An 11,648-nucleotide genomic window follows, 5' to 3' on the forward strand; every position below is an offset into this window, starting at 1 on the left:
GATCTACTCAGTCTTCATTTCTTTCCATGATAATACTTGCAAGGATATTTTATTTAGAACTTCCTAAATACAGCAACTTACTCATTTAGGATAAATGAGTGAGTGAAAATGTGACTATATGTACCCCTAAACCAAGCACTGTTTTGTAAGCTCAATGAGAGCAGGGATTCTAATTGCTTCAAGTTTAGATATTTAAACAAGTCTTTAAATAAAATTTATTGCAAAGCAAACTTATTTCCTGAAATATTTCTGCTGTCAGTTAATAATTACTTATTTTATTTGCATGGTTCTATGGTTTTCTAACCTACTCTGATGGTTCTGTGTATGTTCACTGCATTCTGGCAATGAAGTGAGTGTGTGTGTGGTGGGGGTGGTGGTGCATGTGTTTGTGTGTGTGTGTTGTGTTCAAGGTGGGTGTTGTTATCTGTTATATTAGGTGAGAATGTAAATTTATTTAAATTTAAAGAGTTTATTTCATTGATCAGAGTCATGGACATCATTGACAAGAGCAGCTCGTGTTTCTATTAACAGTTTTATTTCTCCTATCACAGAGGCCCTTGTTAATGAAAATGTGTTCAGTGGACCAGTCATCTTCTGAAACTCATTAAAAATGCAGAATCTTGGGCCCCAATCCAGACCTACTGAATCAGAATTTGCCTGTAATGAGATCCTCAGGTAATTCATATGCCCATTAAAGTACCAAGAAGTATTGACATAAGCATATAGACTTTTTTTTTTTTTTTTTTTTTTTTTTTTGCGGTATGCGGGCCTCTCACTGTTGTGGCCTCTCCCGCTGCGGAGCACAGGCTTCGGTCGCGCAGGCTCAGCGGCCACGGCCCACGGGCCCAGACGCTCCGCGGCATGTGGGATCTTCCCGGACCGGGGCACGAACCCGCGTCCCCTGCATCGGCAGGCGGACTCTCAACCACTGCGCCACCAGGGAAGCCCAGCATATAGACTTTTATTAATTCACTTTGGTTTGACCAAACAACCTAACACTTAATAGTTTAAAGAAACAACTCATTTGTTTACTCATGATTGTGTGGGTAGTTAATTTCGGCTTGGTACACCTGGGACTTTTTTCTCTGTTGTGTAAATTACATTTCCTAATGTATTTGTAGTTAAACTCAACCATGTGGTGTTCATTATCAAGAAGCCTAGCCCAGGTTCTTTCACATGGTGATAATTGCAGTGTTCCCAAGAGCATTGGGAACAGCAGTTTCCAAGCCTTGGCTTGTGTCATGTCTGGTAATGTCCTATTAATCAAATTAAGTCATATGACCGAACTCAGATCTTAAATCTAATGGATTCAAGTCATAGGCTCCAGCTCTTGATGAGAGGAGCTGCAAAGTCTCACTGTCGAGGAGGGGAGTGGTGGCAGGGATGTGAAGAATCTGTGATCATTTTGCCATCTACTGCAAGTACAAAATACCCAAACCCTCCTATTTCCTAGTGAACATAAAAATAACCCACTATTGCTTTATTCTCTACCAAGTAAGTAGACCTAATTCAGGAAACTGAGGCAAATGGACTCAGGCTACATTTAATCATTCATTCATTCACTGATTAAAATCTTCATGGCCTCTTCCTTCTCATAGGCAAAGTAAAAGTAGCTGATCTCAGATGGTATAATAATTGCATATTGTTAGTTGACAAAGTTAATTTATAGATTAGAGATTGAATGATCTAGTTAACATATATTATTGTAGATACGCAGGCCACATCTCTGATACAGTATCTCACATTAGATAGTAATTTAAATTACTTGTAATAATATATAGACAGAGTGTATATCCCTGTGTGCACATATGTGTGCATGTGTATTTGTAATTTGCATGAATCTAAGGATGCTGAGACAAAATCTGAAGAAGTCACAAATTGTGATGGTACACTTCAGCAGCAAAGACTTTAAAGACGGCTCAAGATCTAAAGATAAACAATTTTTTAAAAGATTTATACAATTTCTAAAGGTTGCTTTCTATTCACAGTTATTACAAAATATTGGCTCTATTCCCCATGTTGTATAATACATCCTTGAGCCTGTCTTACACCCAATAGTTTGTACCTCCCACTCCCCAACCCCTATACTGCCCTTCTCCCCTCTCCCCACTGATAACCACTAGTTTGTTCTCTATATCTGTCTGCTTTTTTCTTATATTCACTAGTTTGTTTTATTTTTTAGATTCAACATATAAGTGATATCATACAGTATTTCTTTTTTTATTTCTTTATCTAAAGATAAAGAACTAACATTACTAACATCTAAAAGTACAGTAAAACCTTAGTTAACCATGATCAAATAAACTTCAGTTCCTTATTATAATTATGCTATTCTGGCTATATTGTATTTCTGCCTAAAAGGCAAATATTTTAAAAATCTATACACACATGCTCATACTTCTACACAAATAACGAGCATAATATCTGGCATACTGAAGTATCCAATAATTGTTAATGAATGAACACATACCTTACATTTTAATAGACTTTCATATAGATTTTTGTATACTTGTCTAAATTAAACTTTATAATAAACCTACAAGCTAGATGCAAGTATATTTTTTTCAAATTAGACAAACAAACGAAAGTACATCTAGAGAGGTCTGAGGATCTGAATACACTCAGTTCAGCCTCTTATACCATCTCTACCTACAGGCCTGCAAATAGTGCAGGCATTTAAAATATTGAGACGGAAAAACCATAAGTCCTTCAGTCATCAAAAAATATCCCAATCTGTTGCCTATATGATATGGCAAATGCAGCAAAGTGGGCAAACATATTGGAAATAGTCTTCAATGAAAGGTTTTGGAGTTAAGATTCTTTTCCTAAGAAAAACTGAATAGCCAGAATACTCCAATAGATGAACATTTTGGTTAACAGTAGTTTTATTGTAGTTCACTAAAATTCTCTATTATTCTATATTATGCCAAAACAATAATCTCACTTATGAAAATATTCAAAATAGCTGACCACATAGGTCAAAAGTGGGTTCTAGGGCTTCCCTGGTGGCGCAGTGGTTGAGAGTCCGCCTGCCGATACAGGGGACACGGGTTCGTGCCCCGGTCCGGGAAGATCCCACATGCCACAGAGAGGCTGGGCCCGTGAGCCATGGCCGCTCAGCCTGCGCGTCTGGAGCCTGTGCTCCGCGACCGGAGAGGCCACAACAGTGAGAGGCCCGCGTACCGCAAAAAAAAAAAAAAAGTGAGTTCTAAATTCATGTGATTTTTCACTTTTCAACTAGCTTTTTTTTAGCATCGTAAAGAAATGTTTGTCTCCTCACTTCTGCTACCTGACATAAGGAGCTTCCCTTGAGTCATTATCATAGTTGCTAGTCATTATTTATCCATGTTATACAATAAAATAATGAGAAAAATTAGAGTGAACAATATGTTGTCATAACATAATGCATTGGGTTTGTGAAGTGGGAAAATTGTTTATGAATAATATTCACACCTATAGATTTTTACGTGTTTTAAAACATCTTAAAAAATAATACACAGGTATAATATTAAAAACATTCACATCTCCCTTGGTTCTTTCTATTTTGAAGGACCCAATACTTACGGTAAAGGAGAGACCAGATACATGAGACGATGAGCAGCAAATAGTAAGTATCTAAGGGGTGTGGGCTAGGAAAACTTCCTTTATGGTAAATGCCCGCTTTCACGCAAAAGAACGGAACATTCACCGTAAGATTGCTCTGAAGATAAGTTATAATTGTGCAGATATTTTAGTGAATTGCTTAGTGGTCATTGTTTTCTGAATTAACGTCACAGTCATCTACCTGCTTTCTCTTTAGTGTTTTTTATATATCTGAAATCATAAAGACATTCACAGAGATTTGCAGCATGTTTTAAAAATGAATCATAATGTTGGGTTGTGATATTGTCATTTATAGTAAGAAATATATATTTGGTCCCCATCAGAGTTTCTGGCACAGAACTCCTAAAAACCCTTTGGAATTTCCTAAGTTTTGAGAGAAGCAAAGGTGTCTTTTATTGTGTTAATGAGGCGTCTTTGTGACTGCACCTACTGTTGGGGGCTGGTTGCCAGGGAACCAATCCTGTTGTTAGAGGGTTAGAATTTTCAGCCCCAGCCCCTGACCTCTGGGGAGGGAGAGGGGCTGAAGGTTAAATCAATTGCCAGTGGCCAATGATTTAATCAATCATACCCACATAAAACCCCAAAAAGACAGGGTTCAGAGAGCTTCCGGGCTGGTGAACACGTGGAGGTGCAGGGAGAGTGGTGCACCTGGAAGAGGGCATGGAAGCCCTGTGCCTATCCCCCATACCTTGCCTTATGCATCTCTTCCATCTGGCTGTTTCTGAGTTACACCTTTTTATAATAAACTGGTGTTCTGGTAAATGAAAAGTTTCTCTAATTTCTGTGAGCTGCTCTAGCAAATTAATTGAACCTGAGGAGGGGGTCGTGGGAACCTCTGATTTATAGCCAGTGGGTCAGAAGTACAGGTAACAACCTGAACTTGCAAAGGGCATCTGAAATCCAAATAGGGGGTCATTGGAACTTCTAGTCTATAGCCAGTTTGTCAGAAGCACAGGTGATATCCTGGGCTTGCAATTGGTTCCTGAAGTGGGGAGAGGCAGTCTTGTAGGACTGAACCCTTAACCTGTAGAATCTGACGCCATCTCCAGGTAGATGTGTCTGAATTGAGTTAGACTGTAGGATGCTCCGCTGGTGATGGGGCATTGCTTGTGGTAGGTGTGGGTAACCCTCCTCCTACTTTGAATTTGGGCCTAGGAATTCAAATATGGGTCAATAGATATCTAAGATATATATATATATATGTATATATATATATAGTATTCTGTTAGTAACTTCAACTGTTTTGCTAGAAATGTATGAATATTCTCAGGATAATTATGTATTTGTACTTTGAAATTGTTTATTTGTATACATTAGAGGGAAGTCAGTCTGAGTGAATTCATTCGATGGGTGTTTATTAAGAACCTATTATGTGCTAGGAACTGTTCTAGTTGCTGGATATAGAGCAGTGAACAAAAGAGGCAAATATCACTACCAATGTGAGGCATATTAAGAGGACAATTAAAATTAATTTCATAACATTTATATAAATATAGTTTGAGAATTTCTCAAGTATATAATTTCAAAGAAACTAAAAGGTTAACAATTGGGGTTCCTTGACAAAACATATTTTAACAAAAATATAATTTGGAATTACATTATTGATGGTCTGTGTTAAAGTTTATTAGATAAATGCAATATCTTAAATGTTCTAATGTCAGACTGCCTTAGGGATTCACTAGAAGGAGGCTAGGTTTGGATTAGTGAGAAAATGGTTAAGTAACTTGTCCAAGATCTCAAAACTATTAAATGACAGAGCCAGATTTTTAACCTACTACATTATCGAGTCATTCTACTTTGCTTTTTATTTATCTGACCTGATTCTCTAAATCACTCAGTGATACTCTCTCATTGGTCTCCATCCATCATATGGCCCACTTCCAGAAGGTTCTGCTCACATTCTCTCTTTGTGACAGATGTACCTAGATCTAGGGGATCCAGCTCTCGGTGACCTCAGTCATCTCTAATTATTCCTAAGAACAGACTGTCAGAGAGGCCCCAGCTATCCCCACTCAGACTTCTCCCTTTCATTCAGACAAAATTTCCTTACTGAAATATGGCAAAAATCTCCCAGTAAATGCTCTCAGCAAGTAATGCTAGTTTCTGATTGGTATTATTCACCAATAACATGGGGCTGATCCTAGAGAGAATTGTTAAATAATAACCACAACATTTCTTGAGTAATCCCTTTGTGTCAGGTATTATGCTAAGCACTTTTCAAAAATTATGACATTTATTTCCCATCATGTATTTGCGAGTTAAGTACTATTAATTTGTCTTTTTTGAGAAACTAGGAGACTGAGTTCAGATAGATTAAGTAACTTACCAAAGGCCACACAAATAGTGAATGATGGAGCCAGGAGGTAATGGTAATAACTGAATGTAATGCAGTGGAAGAAAAAAAGAGAAAGCTGAACTGAAATATATGTCCAAAAGAAAAAGTGCTATTATAGTTTAAATGCTTAATTTGAGCACATTTAATGTGAAATATTGCCACAAAACCTCTACAGATGGGAGTGGGAGTGGACGTAGGATAGCTAGATACAGTGGAGTTTTTATTTTTCCTAATAAGTTTAGTACATCAATCCAAAAGAAAAATTATACACAATACTAAAGTAAGCATATTTTGAACAATAACTATGTATTGTGTTGACAGGGAGATGTAAACCATTGGTATTACCATCCACTAAAAGGATTTGCAATTAGAAGTAGAGCACAACTGTTTGCATTTTATCAAAAATGTTAATATTTGGAGTTATACTGCTGATATTATTCTTTGGATTTTAATAATAAGGTGAATGTTGATTATGCCAATACTATAGTTTTTTGTTTAAGTATCACGGGCATGCACCTCTCAGGCCTCACACTTCCGTAATATTGAGTAATAATAAATAATAAATAAATTTTAATGCACAGTTAAATGCATTATCTCATTTAATTGTGACAATCACTTTATATATTTTTTTATAGATAGATAGCTAGACAGATAGATACATAGATACATACGTCTGTGCCTTTTCCAAAGCTGGAATATGGGGATTATTTATATTTATATATAAATTATATATAAATACAAATATATAGAATTCTCATATTCCAGCTTTGGAAAAGGTATCAAAGTCAGCTTGTCCAAGATTATACACTTAGTAAGGATGGAGCTGGGAATGATAAAGTATATCTTCTATGCATTCTGCAGCTCTACTTTGTTTGCTCAAAGTAGAGATCCAACACGGGGAGAAGTTCCAGAGGGCCTATATCTCTAATATTCTTTGCACATGTAATATGCACTTATTGCCTGAGTTCAGACCCTCATCATTTTTTTGTCTGGAATATTGCTAGAGGCTTCTAAGTGGTCTCTATGTAATATCTCCCATTTCTTCTAGCTCTAGTCTAGTCTCCATAGTGGAAAATAACACTTTCTTACTTAAAACTCTTCAATTTTACCCCAGTACCTATGAATTAAAACTCAAATTTTTATCGTGATAAATGAAACACTTCTTAATCTGACCACTATCTAGATTTACAATCTCCTCATCCACCATTCACTCAAATACTGTCTTTTCCACTAACCATTTCTAATAACACACTATACTGTCTTGCAACTTGGTGCTTTAGACTGGAATGTCCTTAGCCCTTTTGTCCACTGGGGGAAAAAAAAAAACAACTCCTACTATTTTTTAAAACTCAGGCATTACTTTTTCTTGGAAGGCTTTCATGAACTTTACTCTCACCCCCAGGCAAAGTAGTTGCTGCTTCTTATAAAGCACTCTTTACTCACTTAGCTTATTCATAGTATTCCAAGTGATTACATACATCCTTTTCTTTTTCCTTACTGTGATTTGCTAAGGATAGTGGGCTAAATTTTATTAATTTCTTTGCACTCAAAACATTTCAGAGTGCATGACATGTAACAGGCACCAGATAAATATTTATTAAATAAAAGAGTAAAAGAAAGAATGATGAATAGAAGGATGAATACTCAAAATATTAATGGGCTGAGATTATTCACTCACAATTAAAATATCTTTTTGTAAATGAAACAGATTCTTCAGACAAATGATCATGCACTTGAATTAGTTAAGTTCAAAATAATAAGATTTTTGAGTTTTTTTTCCTAACTTACTATGAAATATACCTTCCCTTTTTTTCTTTTTTCTTTTTTTTACAAATATATGATATTTCATAAGGACTAAAAGGTCACTGAATAAATACTAATGGACTGTATCTTTTCTTCATTTATTTTGTCTTTGAATTGAGGTAAGATTTATGCTTAAAATATGTGATGTTATCTTTATTTTAATAAAATGTTTACCATCTCCATAAGAAATAATGAGTTATAAGTTATTGTGTAAATCTTCACAGTGGCTACATTGCCATTTGGCCTGGGCTTCTTACTTCACAGTGCGTTAGGTGAAATGATCACAGTATAACGTGCAACCTATTGTGACTCTTTGGCTTAATGAGAAATTAAATGTTGAGCATGGTTCCAAGACTCACTCCTAAAGCAGATATAAATTTATGCAGTTCATTCATTGACAGTTGAACTTTTTTTCACGTGCAAAATAACTTTTTTTTTTCTTTTTTTTGCGGTACGCGGGCCTCTCACCGCTTCGGCCCCTCCCGCCGCAGAGCACAGACCCCGGATGCGCAGGCCCAGCGGCCATGGCCCACGGGCCTAGCTGCCCCGTGGCATGCAGGATCCTCCCGGACCGGGCCACGAACCCGTGCCCCCCGCACGGGCAGGCAGACCCCCAACCACTGCCCCACCAGGGAAGCCCACAAAAGAACATTTTAATGGCTATAATTATCTAAACCTCCCTTTTATTTGAGGAAATTAATCATTGAAAATATAAAATACTGTCTTCAGTTTTTATCCAGAGACAACTGCAGCTATCTGTAGACACTGTAGCCAATGGAAATGACACTAATGAAAAAATGCACTTTATAGTAAATTTTCAATATTTTTTCATCCTATTCCTATTTTGGGGGACTCAAAAATAGAATGATTTTTCCTACTAAATCAGTTTATACTGAGCCACTATTTTGTTTTGTTTTTCCTTTTCTTCCCTACTTCCCAAGTGAAATGAATCCAGTAAAATTTCTTACTGTGGATAAGTCACTTCACATACAAACACTGTCAAAAGCATCAGCACAGCCATGTGGATAACAGTGTTATCTGATAGTTGATTTAAAAGTGAAATCCCACAGTTAAATACAGAAATTCAAAATTGGCCCAATTTTATACATGCCTCCACCCACTCGGACCTGAAAGACTTAGAATAAGGAAGGATGTTTAACATAGGCTGTCAATCATAAGGGTATTAATTTGGAGACAATTTGTCCACATGCTTTGTCACAAGTAATTTGCTTTTAATGATAAAATATCACATTGTGTAAAAATTTATTTTTTCAGTGATTTGAATTCAACAAGAAAAAAATTTAGTTAAGTAAGACATTCAGAAAAGTACAAAAATCTCAAGTTTACAACTCCATGTAACCCCCATGTAAAACCATGTATCCACTACTAAGTAAAAGAAACAATATTGCCAGTGTTCTGGAAGCCCCATTTAGGTCCTTCCTAAGTACTCTCCCCACCTTTTATCCCAAAGGGAACCATTATCCTCACTACTAATAAAATAGACTTTTCTGTGATTTGAGCTTTATATAAATACATAAACTATATATTCTGTTATGTCTGGCTTCTTACACTCAGTGTAATGATTTGAGGTTTATTTATGTTGTCATGTATGGTAGTACTTCATGCAATTTCATTACTAATATACTCTGTGGTTATACTGACATTTATTTATCCATTATATTGTTGATAAACATCCGTTTCCAGTTTGGGGCTGTTATGATTAGTGCTGAGTTGAAGCATCTTGACATTGTTATTTTTTTGGCAAAAATGTGAACTCATTTCTGTCAGATATATCTATAGGGGTGGAATTGCTGCATCAGAGGGTATGCATATCTCCAACTTTGGCATACAATGCTGAAGACTCTTACAAATTGTTGTAACAATGTAAACTCTGACCTTTTTCTGTTCTAGTATCCCATCCAGAGTAAGACATTTTATATAGTCATCATGTTTCTTTAGGCTCTTCTTATTGGTGACAGTTTCTGTCTCTTCTTTCCTTCTAGGAATTCAATCATCATACAAAAATTGCACGTTTTCAGCATTTTCCTCCCTTTTATCTCTCCAGGTTTGTGTCTGGATATTTTCTTTGGATCTATTTTTCGGTTTACTAATTCTCTCCTCAACAGAGTCTAATCTGTTCAACCTATTGCATCTTTTACTTGAGTTATTTCACTTCATATTTGTATAATTTATTTAGCACATATTTGTAGTTTTCAGTTCTATCTTAAAATTCTCAATCTTGTCTTCTATTTGATTGTCCTATTGTTTATAATTATTTTAATTCCATATATAAAAATTCCATTATTTGGATAACCCATGGATTTATTATTATTTTGTAGTATGTCTCTTAGTTTTTGATCACAGAGTATAACTACTTATGTGCCTGGCAATTTCTGATTGGGTTTAATATATCATGTTTCAAAAATTATAGAGATAATCTGAGACTCTGAATGATATTGATAAATATCTGTCTCCTTAGAGGAATTATTTACTTGTTTATTAATACTTCTGACAGGGGACTAGTTAGAACAACGAGTGAACCCATATCAATTTAACTCAATGAGGACTGATATGATTCAAAAATGGAGTTTAGTCTCTGTGAGGATTGATGTATTTCTAGTTCTTTCTTCCTCTTTGGATATAGTTCCTCAGATTCCTTGGTCAAGGTGCTTACTCCTTGAAAGGCCCTGATCATCAATATTAATAACCCTATTAATAATAGGGTCAGTGAGTGTATCGAAAGAGTTGCTCAGCTGTGTGTTTCAGTAGAACTTTCAGAATTAGCAGATACATCTGGAAAAAAGTTGCCATAAATGCTTAGTTTATATGTGTGGGCTTTCCTCCTCTCCCACATTTGAGTTGAGCTGAACGGAAATGTCCACATACTAGTTATTTCACAAAAATTATTTTTCAGTATTCTCTTCATCATTGTTTTGGTTCTCATTAAGGGTATTGTTCCCAAATTAGAAACATTCTATTGCTAGAAGCAGTATACTGCTTTACTGAAAAAAAGTAGAGTCGATTAATGTTTATTCTCAAATTATGCCTTTCTCACTGACAATCAAACATTTTGTCTGATGTAAGAAAAGTTTAGAGTTTTGGAAAGTATAAAGGGAATTGAGTATAAGCTTGAGTATGCCCAATGGAAGTGTGAAAATCATGGAAATGACATTTTTCTTCTTTGCAGAAGAAAAATGGTTGAAGCCATTTGCTATGGAATGTGTAGTTTAGTTGTATTTTGTGTTCTTCTATCAGTTTCCAAATTTTATGAGCCATTAAATTCTATCTCCTGAATATTTGCCTTACTCCTTTAAGGCAGCCATTTACTAGTTTTTCCCTCCACTGTCTATTGGAAAGCCTGTTTGTTTGGTATCTTTACCTATCACTAATGTTATCTTCTTCATCATCATCAAAAATGGTATTGGACTTCTACTATATATAGGGCTCCATATGCAGTCTCAATTAATTGTTATTCTACGTTGTGGCAGAAAATCTGAATCCACAGTAAAAGTAGCGGTAAATACTTTTACAAATGGAAGAGCGGAAGAAAAGAACTGATATTTATGGAATAGGAGTTATGTGCCAAGAACATTACATGAATGTTTTATGAACCTAAGAAGCAGATAGATATTTGAATATTTGGGGTCTCCTTAGCAGTTCAGCTTCAAGGTTTATGTTTCCTTTACTTCTCCAAGTTGTATCCTCAGGTGGAAACATTTAATAGCATAACACAGATTTCTGAGGGCTAAGTTATCTAATTCTCCCATCATCTCTTGATGTGTACACTACTAATCTTCTCATTTGACAGTTGAGAAAATTAAGACACAGGGAATTTATTTAATTTGCCTGAGGTCACACAACTTGTTAGCTGTGGAACTGAGATTCCAATCCAGATCTGGTTAATTTC

At 35.7% G+C, this 11,648-nt stretch overlaps 1 long non-coding RNA gene across 1 annotated transcript; it reads left to right on the forward strand.

Annotated features, from left to right (window-relative positions):
- Positions 1–580: 580 nt before the first annotated feature.
- On the forward strand, positions 581–9,800 carry LOC125963046 (uncharacterized). Its single transcript, XR_007474801.1, has 3 exons — positions 581–675; positions 3,551–3,607; positions 9,745–9,800. It is a non-coding gene; the product is annotated as an uncharacterized LOC125963046 (long non-coding RNA).
- The last annotated feature ends 1,848 nt before the right edge of the window (positions 9,801–11,648 follow it).

Source organism: Orcinus orca, chromosome X, assembly GCF_937001465.1.
Source record: "Orcinus orca chromosome X, mOrcOrc1.1, whole genome shotgun sequence".
NCBI lineage: Eukaryota > Metazoa > Chordata > Mammalia > Artiodactyla > Delphinidae > Orcinus > Orcinus orca.